Source organism: Nothoprocta perdicaria, unplaced genomic scaffold (assembly GCF_003342845.1).
Source record: "Nothoprocta perdicaria isolate Ctin4 unplaced genomic scaffold, notPer1 scaffold_0, whole genome shotgun sequence".
In the NCBI taxonomy this organism is placed as follows: Eukaryota; Metazoa; Chordata; class Aves; order Tinamiformes; family Tinamidae; genus Nothoprocta; species Nothoprocta perdicaria.
Window position 1 is genome coordinate 15,661,960 of NW_020454092.1, and position 12,173 is coordinate 15,674,132.

At 46.2% G+C, this 12,173-nt stretch overlaps 1 long non-coding RNA gene and 1 other non-coding gene across 2 annotated transcripts; one reads left to right on the forward strand and one right to left on the reverse strand.

Moving 5' to 3' along the window:
• Nucleotides 1-693: 693 nt before the first annotated feature.
• Nucleotides 694-11,368, reverse strand: LOC112942931. The gene is made up of 2 exons (XR_003248484.1): nucleotides 11,278-11,368; nucleotides 694-1,236 (listed from the first exon to the last, which is right to left on the reverse strand). It is a non-coding gene; the product is annotated as an uncharacterized LOC112942931 (long non-coding RNA).
• LOC112943907 lies at nucleotides 7,347-7,469 on the forward strand. Its single transcript, XR_003248679.1, has one exon. It is a non-coding gene; the product is annotated as a U5 spliceosomal RNA (small nuclear RNA).
• Nucleotides 11,369-12,173: the final 805 nt, after the last annotated feature.

Consider the following 12,173-nt stretch of genomic DNA (forward strand, 5'->3'; position numbering starts at 1 on the left):
TTCCTTCTCTATCCAGTGGGGCTCAAATCTTCTCTCCTCCAAGCTGCTRCTGCAGCCCAACTCATGCAGGAAGGAAATCAGGCAAAACTGCTTGCAGAAGCTATTACTGGGTTCACGTGAGGCACTCCTAAGTGCACTTTCCCTTCCCACGCTCCCTCAGGGTCACCTTCTGCTTTCCAGATGGAGAAYCACTAACCTTGAGCATCAAATCCACGTCATGGGTAGATCTCCTGTGATCTCCTATTAGTCACACAAGAAACAAGGCTGTCTAGTGACAGTGGCTTGAGCAAAGCTTTCCTGTGCTGGCAAGGCTACACCTGGACTTTGACGTGGAGGTGGCACCATTCCATTACTCTGACCTTCTCAATATCTCTCTCAATGCCCTGGTTCATCCCTGTTGGTGTTTACCWCCAGCTTGCAGTGCCTCAGTGGTACATCTGGACCCTGCCAGCTATTGCCAGAGGACCAAGGTTTCCTGGTTAGGCTGGTCCTGCAGCGAGTTTCATGCCTGCAACGTGACCAGTGACATGAGTAATGTTCCTCCTACGACCCCTTCCCTCCAATGGCCTGATAGCAGGGCGAAAAGCTGGCCATGCAGCGGAGGATGCAGCACACTATGGAGCGCCAGGCTCACATGCTATTTCTCAGGCTCTCTTAATGCACACGAGCTGCACTAGCACATGCAATCAGCAGAGCAGCTTCGGAGGTCGGCGCGGCAAGGAGAGACGAGCACAGAGCAGCAGGGCAGCGGGGAGTCCCTCGTCTGCTCATCGCATGGATTACCCCTTGAAAGAGAGAGAGAGGGGGACTGGCAGAGAAAGCAGAGGCTTCCTTGTTTTAACAAATGGCTTTTCAGCCGCAGCAATGATTTCTGTAAATCCATTGGGTCGCTCTTTTTTTCCCAGCGACAAGCCACAAGAAAGGCCTGAAATTGATTTACCATCTATAAATAAAAAAGAATCAATAGTAAAATTTCTAGCTAATTTTCCTCTCCCTCTTTCCCCTTGGCCTATTCATTATCCGAGAAATACTTGTCTGGGAGAAAAAGAGAAGCATTATCAGCTGCAGCCCCTGGACGTGCTCCTTCGCTGCGGCCCCGCGCTCCTCTCCTAGCATCCYGTGGAGAGCGTCGGCTCCTTGAGCTTGGTCTGGCTCCGCTTCTCCGTCTTGGTGCCAGCGCGGCTGCTCCCTTGGTCCTGCTGCGAAGGGCACTTAAAAAGCGGCGCTTTTTCTTTCCTGCCAAAGGAAGGAAGGGAGAGGACAGTGAGCCCTGGTGCTGCATCCATGCCAGAGCACTCAAAGCRTCGTGCGATGGGACTGCTCTGAGCAGACCCGCTCCTGCTGCCCCTGTCTAATGGCAATGCAAAACTCCAAGGAGCCTGGGGCTTCCAGTGCCACTTTTGGGCCATGGTCCTAGCAAAGCAGTAGGGGATTTGGCTACTGACCTCGGCAGGAGCTGAGTTAAGCTAAATGCAAAGTGCTTTTGCAGTGACACCCTGGAGACGAGTGACTAATACGACACAACCTCAGAAACGGCTCCTGGGCTTCCCGCAGCTTGTCCGGGGCAACAGACCTACTTTGCAAGGCTTTGGTTTCCAATAAGCCTCGTTACTTCTTTCCCAGAAAACATCCTGCCGAGCGTGTGTGTACAGTGTGCATGCGGGATCTCAAAGAAAACTAAATCTGTTTCCCCTATTACCAGTTAATTCTGCAGCACTTCTATCCCGCTTACTTTTATTGCCTGTTTGCTTCAAGGCCTTAACCAACATCCTCCGCCTCAGAGCCTGGTGCAGGTGCCACCTCTGCACCACGGGGTTGTGTTTTACAGCACGATGGGGTGGCCTCGGCCCCTGCGTGTCGGGCTATGGAGAGAAGGAAAAACCCCTGCAGGAAGAGACCTTGCTTTGGGCAAAGCAGGAGGAGAGCAACCCGGCTCTCCGTTCCCAACCTGAAGATGGAGAACCATCCTCTCCTCTCCACCTTGCTGTGCTGGCCGTGGGCAGCCCAAGCTCTGCCAGTTTTCCTCCTTCACCTGCTCTAGTGCTGCCTGCAGCACGGCGATGAGGAACCTGCCTTCCCCATCGCTCCAAGTGTTCGTGTCCTGGTGCCACCAGGGCAGGCTGAATCGCATCTCCACTGCCGTCACCAACCCATGGCATGGCAGTGTTTTGGAAAGATACACACCAAGACAAAAAGAAATAAATCAGGACCCTGGGAGGGAGACCTGAGGAGAGAACATGCTGTGTTTTCCCTTCTGTCTGTAATGGCACTGACACCTTCCTGGACATTGCTGGAGACCCAAGCGCAACAGCAGCCATGGGCCTGATGGAGAATCCCACAGAGCAGACAGGGACGCAGGTCACTCCATCCAGCGCCGCCCCCATCCCTGCTGCAGCTCTGGGCAGAGAGGAGCCGCGGGGGAGGCACAGCCCGCACTGCGGGATGGATGCTGCTCCGTGCAGCCTTCCCGCTTTTCCCGCCCCATCTCTGCGAGCAAAGGGAATGCAGAAATACAAGCCACAAGCCATGCAAAGAGGATAAAAATGGCTCTTAAACCTCCTTCGTTTTTCATGAGCCACATAGCACAGAGAAAGGAAACCCTTGTTAACCAGCAGCACTTACAGGTGGGATCTTAGTGGCATTTTCAGCTATCCAAGCGTCCACTCAACTGAAGCACCGTGAGTATCAAGCCCTCTGTTCACACGAGCTTCCTCTGATAAAATGGGATTTGGATGTACAGCCAGCTGACAGACATCACGATCGAATCACAGCTCTGCTGCTTGCTCGCTGCACATACAGCGGTTAATCTTGCTGCCATGAAAACTGTTTTGCAAATTGAAATCTCGGAGGCATAGCAATTACAATACCAAATTTATACCACATCTCTCAGTCAGCTAATTGTACATCCAAAAAAATCACCACTTGAATAATCTGAATACATTCACCTTTACTGCTAACCCTCCCCTGCAAAAAAACTGTGTTGTGATCTCAACACAATTTTGAGTTACAGAACCCCATGAGAAAAATGCCAACCTTTGATTTTAGCAGCAAAAATGCTCCTCCCTAAATACAGCAGAAGCATAATTCATGTCGAGGTCTAACATCTCGGCACTCTTGTACTGCTTTTTTTCTTTCCTGTTCCTCAAACTGGGGATGCTCCTGTTGCTTGGTTTAGCCCTCAGACAGCGTGCAGAAACACAGGCTCTGTACACAGTTACACCAAATGTGYTGTATGTTGATAAGATATAAAACAAATATGGAGGTATTTCTGGGTATTTTTTTTAGGAAACTAAATCTTAAATGTCTTAAAATGAATTAGCCAACTTACAAACCATGCTGATGTTTTAGATGAGTTGGGTTTTGGTCCATCACCTCCCAGAGGACAAGGACTCTCACAGCCCTTGGGATTTTGAGCTCCTTTACACACACATTTATTGATTTTTTTTTCCATACAGTGCAGCAAGTTGAGGTGGGGAGYAATAGATTTTAATTAGCAACTTTGCTGCCTGCAAATTAAGGGAGGCAAAAATAGAAGAGGATTCTGTGTTTAAATTGCAAAGGGAGGAGAAAAAAAAAATAATGTCATTCAAACCATGTGTCTGGGACCAAAACGAATCATCAAGGCTTGCAAATGGCTAACCTCTCGTCCTCAAAGCCAAGAAATCTGGCTGCTGTCATGTAGCTGCTGATCTAATTCCTACACTTTCCCCCTCCATGGAGTGGGGCTGCGCTTCCCTTGCGTGCAGGGAGGAACGACCGGCGCGTGGCTGCACCAAGCGCTCCCCTCTCCGGGCTGCACAATTAGCCAGGCCCAGCTCTGACACTGCAAGGGGAGCGCAGTATTTTTTCTAGGAATGCCTGACAAGTCTCAAATGTAAAAAGCACAAATCAAATGACCCGGCGGTAATGACAGCCAGTGCCCTGGCAGTTAGATAATGTGCRTGCTCCAAAGCAAGGCCAATTAGAAGCAATAAAAACAAATTTACAATRGCAGAGCAAAGGTCAGAAATCCTCAGCCATTACGGCGGGATTGATTTTTTTTTTTCAGTCGGTCACCAGTGCGGTCACCAAAGCCTGTTTCCAGACAACGAGCACAAATTCACACTTTTGCCAAGTGACCACCCACCTGCTACAGCAGCGGGCAAATTCTGGGCCTTGCACAACCCGCTTGTGTGCAGCGTGAAGGGTCCCAGCACTCCGTGACTGCTGCATCGGGTCCATGTGCTGTGGCAGCACCTTTCTGAATGCAGGAGCTGGTCTGGTCTCCTGCTCCCCCAGTTTGCAATGGTCTCTGCTCTATTGCAAAAGGGATCTGAGATTTCTGCTTGCGGTGCAAGCAGAAAATGACCACTGTTGGAGTTTGCTCCAGTTAGTTGGTGAAATTAAATCAGGATTGCCTGCTGTCTACACTAGACATTACCCACACAGACACACTCTGTACACAGCAGCTCCCTGAGCTTCCAACCTGGGTACCCTGCTCTGCTGCTTGGAAGCGTTTGGTTATGGAATAACACACAGAGCCTCTGGGAATGCACTTACCCAGCCCTGGCTTCCTCGGAGCAACAAGCCCAAGGAAGGAAAAGACGACCAGCTGGGTATCTCCAGGCTTGTCTACATGAGGATGCCCAGGAGAGCTAATCCAAATACATTTAGGGTATAAATGTAAAGCTGATTAGTGAAACCACAGTAAGCTCYTATGTGGATATGCTCCTTCAGAGTTAAAGTAGCCATAATTCAATTTAGTCATTTAGCTCATTTCCAAAAGTAAATTAAGGTAAAGCAAATTAAATTAAAGGAGCTGACAGCACCTTCCTTTTGAAAGGGATTGCTAACATGGCCACAATGTACTTTGTACAGTAATTCAGATTAGAGTCCCCTGCAGGGCAGCCCATGGGGCTATTGCTGAATCCGTGTCTGTGACCACCCTTTGAACAGGGACAGTCGGAAAGCGGGACCGAGCATTTGCCGTAGGGTGTGTGCTTAAATCCCGGATGGAATCATTACAACCGGCATTTGGATTTCCAAGTGCTTGACAAGGTAATTGTTGTAATGTGGTATTTTGGTGAGCCCTCAGCTGGAAGCTGGCCAAGCAGTGCAAATCTCCCCAAACACCATAAATGGATCTTTTTTCCACCAAAACCCACACAAATGTGTCACAGTTTAAAACCTGAGAGGTTTTCTTTAGTGACAGCTACAAGTATCAAGAGTTGCATAAAATGTGCAGAAGCGTGTGGGAGTGAACTGACAGATTATAATTACCAATAGAGAAGGGGGAAAAAACAAAAATTAATTTCCGAGGCAAAACATATAATTTGCCTTTAAACCATAGCAGTGCTTCCACTACTAATGCAATTCACAGCCCTGGAATCAGATTGAAGTTGTTTGACAACTTGGCGCTCTTTTTTCCCCTTTTCATTTATTTATTTATTTATTTATTTTCCTTTTAAAGCTGCACTGGCCAACGTAGGAGGATAAAGCTGAGGGCTTTTTTTAGATGCTCGTATTAGCTTTGTGCTGTTTGTACATGAAAGAAACCAGGTAAGAGAAATCTGCAGGCCTTGTCTCCAAGGCATCCTTTTTATGTTGGCTACAAGGTACTTTACTAATGTAACACCACCTCATTTCATTTCTTCCCTTTTTTTTTCCGAAATAATAAGTGGTTATAGTCGGACCTGATGGTCTTGAAGGTCTTTTCCAATCATAACAACTCTATGATTCTATGGTTTTGCTAAGCTTTTCTGGGGCAGCACTGGAGGAAAGGGAACAGACCATTTACTGCACCATGTCTGCACCATTCAAGAGGCACTGCTAGCAGTGTTTATGAAACTGGCTCTGTTTTGGTGCCTGGGGACTCCCTGGGAGCCCCGTCAGCATCTTGCATGCGAAGCAGGGTGMCCAGCTGATGTTGCGAGTAGCCGGGGGAGGAGAACAGCCTGATTTTATCCACCACAGCAAACAAACTGCCCAGACCTACAGATGTCTTCAGAATCACTTTGAGGAACTTCTCCTTGAATTTCCAAGTCATTATTTTCCAGTAACAAAAAATGGAGTCACAACTTGTTCTTGGTGGCAGTGGCAGCTTCCCAGAGTGGCTTGTTACATAAGCCACCCACTGCCTGATTTACTAGGCTCTGCCCTCCTCTCTTAGCCACTGCTAGTGGTAGGGGAAAAGATGACAAAACTGAGATTTAAGTTGATGGGAAGAGAACTGGGGATGGCAGCAAATAGATACTCTACGGAATGAGAAGAAATGGCCATCTACATAAAGCAGACCACTCTCAGCTCTCATCTCAGTCATCAGGAAGTCAAAGAAAGCACAAAGACACACAGGTAAACCCTCAATTACTGAAGAGACCTTCCAGCCTATGTCCCTGTGCAAGAAGCCATCCCTCAGTTGTCAGCAATGCAATGCAGGAGCAACAACTCCAGCACTAACTGGTGGGGTAAGCTCAGGTCTTTGGTTATGATGGGGTGCTTCTTGTGTCCAAACCACTAGCGCCCTCCACATCTGTGGGTGATGGGACAGCCCCATGGGCTTATCCAGCCTGTTGGACACACAGCTGTGAACTCGTACATCATCATTAAGGCTGCAAAGTCGAGCAGCAAAAGGAAAGAATCGCCAGAATAAAGGCTGTCAGAGTAATTTTAATTCAACCTCCTGGCGGATATGCCTTCTCATGCGGTCTTTAATTACCTCATCACAGCCTATTTTTTCTTCAGTGAGACTGCTGCCTCATTTAGAGCACGACAGACAGACAACAATTAATGAAGGGCCAGTCAATATTTTGTTCTGTCTTTTTTCTTTTGTTCAGTGGGTGGCCTCAGGCAGTATTTGCTGCATGCCTGCAAAATCCGGCTCTTAGAATTATCCAGACTGGATTTTTCTCTCATGTATCAATATGGCAGCTGAGTGCTTGCCACACAGGAAGGAATTTATTTTCCAAAGTGCTTGAGAGGGGAAAGTCTGTATTTTACATAGAGAAAAATGTGCTGGAAAAATGAGTTCCAGCATGTTCTAGTATTGAGGTCCAGATGAGATCTTTCATGGTTCTTACCTTACGTGTCCATTGGTTTTATGCTTAGTTCTCCTAACCTCAGCCACAGCTGTAAGCATTGTATTCCTGTGAGTCCAGAAAACTATAAACATGGGATTAATGGGTCTCAGGTAAAGAAAAATACAGTGGTTAGAGAGGCTGTACATAGGACATGTCTCTGCTGTGCAAGGAATGAGCCAGGGATAACACYTGTATGGGTAAAGAGGTAAAGGCAGTGAAGGTGACCTGCATTTGCAATTTTTTTAAGTGAATTTTCTCTYTTTTCTATTGTAACCACTCTCTGTAGCCACTGTACTCTACCTTCTCTTTATCTCATACAAATTTTTCGCCTTTTACCAAAGATTTCAGTAGAGAAGGCCCTTTCTCACTATCAACCCAAGCAATTTTAACCTTTACTTTGGCTACAGCAGAAAGAGGAGAGCAAAGGACAGACTCAGTAAGACGAAGTGCTCCCTGTGCCACCGACAATATCAAAGGGAGCCCGGCTCAAATGCTTTCCAGTGAGCACAGCAGGAGGAGAATTCGCTGGTCACCGAGCAGCGCTAAGGAGAAGAGCACAATAAMGAGCGGTGAGGAAGAGCATGAACCTTCACCGCCACCTGACAGCCCCTTTCCGTCTGCTGCTCTGTGCCCACTTAACCCTGCCGTGGAGTGAAGGCTTTGTGCACAGGGCAGACCTTCCCGAGCCTCTCTGAAACCCATCTAAGTGGCAGTCCCCTCCTCTCCAGCAGTTTTCTGTCTCTGTTACTCCATTAGAAATTCATAGGCTTCCCAGAYTGTCACTCACAAAACATCCAGCTTTTTCAGCAAGGCTTTTAATTTATTATCTCACATATGAAAATATTTTAACCTCCCTGCCCTCCCAAGCTGAGTCATCACTGCTTTCCTACCTTGCTGCAGACACATCACCCTCAGGAAAATAATTGTTTAGCAAGCTGAGAACGGTGGACACTGCCTTTCTGAGTGGGGCATTTGTTTAGGAATAGGGGGGCTTCACAATATGAGGACTGTGGAGGGCACAGAGGGGTTATTGTTTGAAACAAGCCCTGGTCTTTCCCAGATGGCTGTGTGAAATCTTGCAAGGCCACTGGGGAAAATAAAGTGGAAGGATGCAGGAAGTTCAGCAGGAGAGAAGGGGCTGAAGGGTCCTGGGAGAAATAGAGACGCTTAGATAGGAAGGATAACAGTGCTGGACCAAGARGGAATGAAAAGAGAACTGTCTAAGATACAGCACTGGAAAGGAGCCACTTGAGGCACTTCATTTGTATGTCCAACCTCTGTGGAGTCAGGATATGGTCCAGAAATGTGTTCAGGGCTTAGAGCTATTTCAGAAATTGAGGTTTGCCCAGAAGGTCTTCTGGTTAGAGAGGGAGCAGAGGCCCCTAAYGTGATGCCTGTGGCCAGCTGTGAACCCCACCTCATGCTCATGAAGACATGTGAGAGCCATGGTTGGAAACCAGAGTTGCCCAATGCAAAGGGACTCACCCCCAACACTTCAGAGGCAACACAGAACAACAGGTTCAAGATTTTTTGTATATTAACCAATTATCCAAGGACAAAATGCTGTATTCCACCTGACCCTCCCACTGGCAGGGTCAGCCCCTTGGGAAATTGGTGAATCCCCATCCCTGGAAGCATTATGGTCACAGCTCAGCAACTGCAAACCACAGGCCTCATCTACTTGTGTCTTTTATCCTAAGGTCTTCTTTAGATGACAGTGGGTGGGATTTTAACAAAAAAATGCAGATCCAGGTAGTTGGCTGCACGTATATTGGCACATAGGCACCTTATCCAAGTGTAGCTATTTCCCTTGACTCACAGGAATAAGCTACACAATATAATCCACTTTATCCAAGGATAATGGAGGCACTAGGGCTTCAGCTACAACCTTGGTGCTGTAACCAGAGTTGTGGCATCATTCCTTGTCTTTGACTGGAGCTCATCCTAATTCCCTTCCCACCAAACCACCCATGCAGCCTGTGCTTTAGGATGGCTGTTGCTGGAAAGCCTGGGTGGACTAAACTCTGTGAAAAGATGCCTAAATTTGGGTGAGAACTGCATTTTTGTCATTCAAGAAGGCTTCTTGCTACCTCTTGCCATGCCTTAATTTCCTTCTCTTCCACATGGTGATAATGGCATAAACATTTTCTTTGCAAAGATCCTTCAATCAGATGGACTCCATAAGCATTTAAGGTTGTTATTTCCAGGGCTATTGGAACACCTTTTGCCCACACGAGATCCTCCCTCAGACAGAAATCATTCTGTCTACAGTATCCTGGGACAAAGGAGCCAATTAGTTTTCCTTTCCTACATGTACATACATTCATAAACTCTGCAACTTTCTTTCAAAAAGTATATCAAATTCAACAATGTTTTAATGTATTTTCATAAACCGTGGGCACGACATGTCCTGTTTCAAGCTAAAAACCATACCATATAATTAGTTCTGATCACATAGATATTTAGCATCATTTTACATATTCTAATCTCTTCTTATCACTATTGCCTAACCAAGGCATAATTGAAGCCACAACCCTGTCCCTTCCCTCTCCCAGCAGTTCACAAAATTTCATTTTGGACAGGTTTGCAGTTAACACAGCAGCTTCAAAGAAAGATTTCATTGATGTACATTATATATATATATATGTGTGTGTGTGTATATATATATATATACACATATATATGTGTATATATACACGTATATATATATATATACACACACACACACAGAGACTCTGATCAAACGTCAAGTGACAAAGCCCAGAATACAAATGAAAATCATTTGTCTGCTTACAGGGAAAAGCTGGTACTTGGAAGCTATCAGGAAATTAAGAGCATGAATCCTTAAAAATCTATTCCTTAAACATCYGTTGGCTTTGGGCGGAACATTTACTGAACATGGGATTTTAGTGCGAGGTAACGCTCCCCAAACAAAAGCCTCCTCACCCCATTAGCTCCTAGTGGGGCAACAAGAAAAACATGCTCCGTGCATCCCTGTTACAGATGTGTATCTTTCCCTGCCGGCACGGCTGTCTCTATAGAGATGGACATGGATATTTGATGAGATTAAAATGCTTCAGTTACCGCTGTCAGTGGTTCTTTAATTTAAAAGGAAGCGGGCAAACAAGCATTCCTTTTGATGAGGTAACTGAATGATGCCACAGAAAAGCACTTTGCTGTCAGGTGGTAATTAGGTTCAGTGATAGTCATGGGTTTTTAGCCTTGGAGGCTGTGGCCCCTGGGAGTCTGAAAGAAATGATACATTCAATTTCCGGAGGAGAGGAAGATGCTGGATGCTTTTCTCTGCTCACCCTGCAGGTCTCTGCAGATAAGAGCACTCAGAACTGCAGAGCTGACAGTCCTTGAGGCAGTCTGAACTGGCACGTTGAGACCATGAGCAGGAGATGGACCCAAAACAGGGCACTTTAAACATCTAATGCAACCAAGCTTCTTCTGACCATGCATATAAAGAACTGGCCAAATGACTATGCAGGAAATGGTTAAAGGATCTCCAGCAATGCAGGGTCCAGCAATGCAGGGCAAGGATCCGAGTTTGGGAACACCCTTMTTTTACTTCTGTGCATTCAGCATTGGTGGCCTGACTTCACACCCGAAAGGACTTCCTTCAGGACAWGCAGTCCCCAACCTGGTTGTTAGAGCCTCTGTCCTGCTCATGGGCTGTTCTCACAGCTGCAAAACCAGAGCAAGAGCTCATGGTGAGAGGGGACCCCAGGCACCACGTCCCGGCTGGATCGRCTGCAGGAAACCTGCCATGGACTGTCAGAGCTGCCCCAGATCCAACAGGAGATGGAGAATCCTGCCTCTGGCACAGCCTCGCCTGTAATTCCCTGAAGCACTGACAAAAGTTTTCCCTTCCAGAACTAAAACTTTGCAAAATAAAGTGGGTCTGATTCTCCTCTCACTCACAGGAGATAAATGAAGGGTAAATCCGTTAAAGATACTGGTGTGAGATTGGTGACAGCAGACAGAATTCAAGCAAGATATCGATATCTCCAAAATCCCCTGAATATTTTCTCAGGCATAAACCAGGTATCTTTCCTGATCATAAATGCTTTATTTCCAAATGGAATTTCAATAAAATAAGCAGAGTTAGACTAGCACGCTTATTATAAAGCCATAATGCAGTAGCACTAAAGTTTAGTCATGAAAGATATTAAAAAAGCAGCCCTGCTAAAGCAAAAGAAATTGCTTTCTGACCTACCGAGTTTTAGGAATAGGTGCTAGCGGTCCCTCCACCAAGSTGTTCAGTCTGTAGTAATCCAAGAATGTCCTGGCCACATTTCTTCCAAGCTTCATATCTGTGAGTTTTTAATTAAGGAGTATTTTTGAAAATAATTAAAAATAATACTACTTTTAAAAAGCAGAGTGTAAAGGTAAATTAATRTTACTTGATGCATGAGCAAGTTTTGCATTAACCATCTCACAGCGTTCAGGCTTYGGGCAAAATGACTTACGTAAGCATGTAAAGTGAGCACCTGCTTTGCTTCTTGTTTCCACAGGTGAGGGCTGCACAAAACCATAGATGGGAAGAAACCATCTTCCTTTTCTCCACATGCTTGGTTGCATAGTGTTCAAGGAATCATACATTCAACCAAAGACGTCTTCCAATTTCTACAGTCATCAGAGAAAATAAATACCTGAAAATGCCTGGATACAGGAAGCATTTCTGTTCCTGTATCCAGGAAATGAGGTCAAGATGCCGTGGATTGAGCCAGCCATGGACAAGCATCCAAACTCAAGACTGGTGTTAAAGCTATAGCCCCTCTAAAGCTTCTGCACTTACTTACCCACCTGCTATCCTAGGACAATCTACTGTCCTTTACTTGTGCTGTATTCAGGATTTAAAACTATCATKTTACCAATGAAACGGAAGGATACCATCAAAAGCTCTACATTAGCTTAAGAGGTCAACAATGACTCTAGGGCCCCTTCTCTCTTTAYGAGCTCCAATTTCTCTTTGGCTAACCCTAAGACCAACCCTGGGCAGATGCTGCACACCAGAGATTCACAGATTCACAGATTCACAGAATATTTAAGGTTGGAAGGGACCTCTACAGATCATCTAGTCCAACCTTCCTGCTCAAGCAGGCACACCTA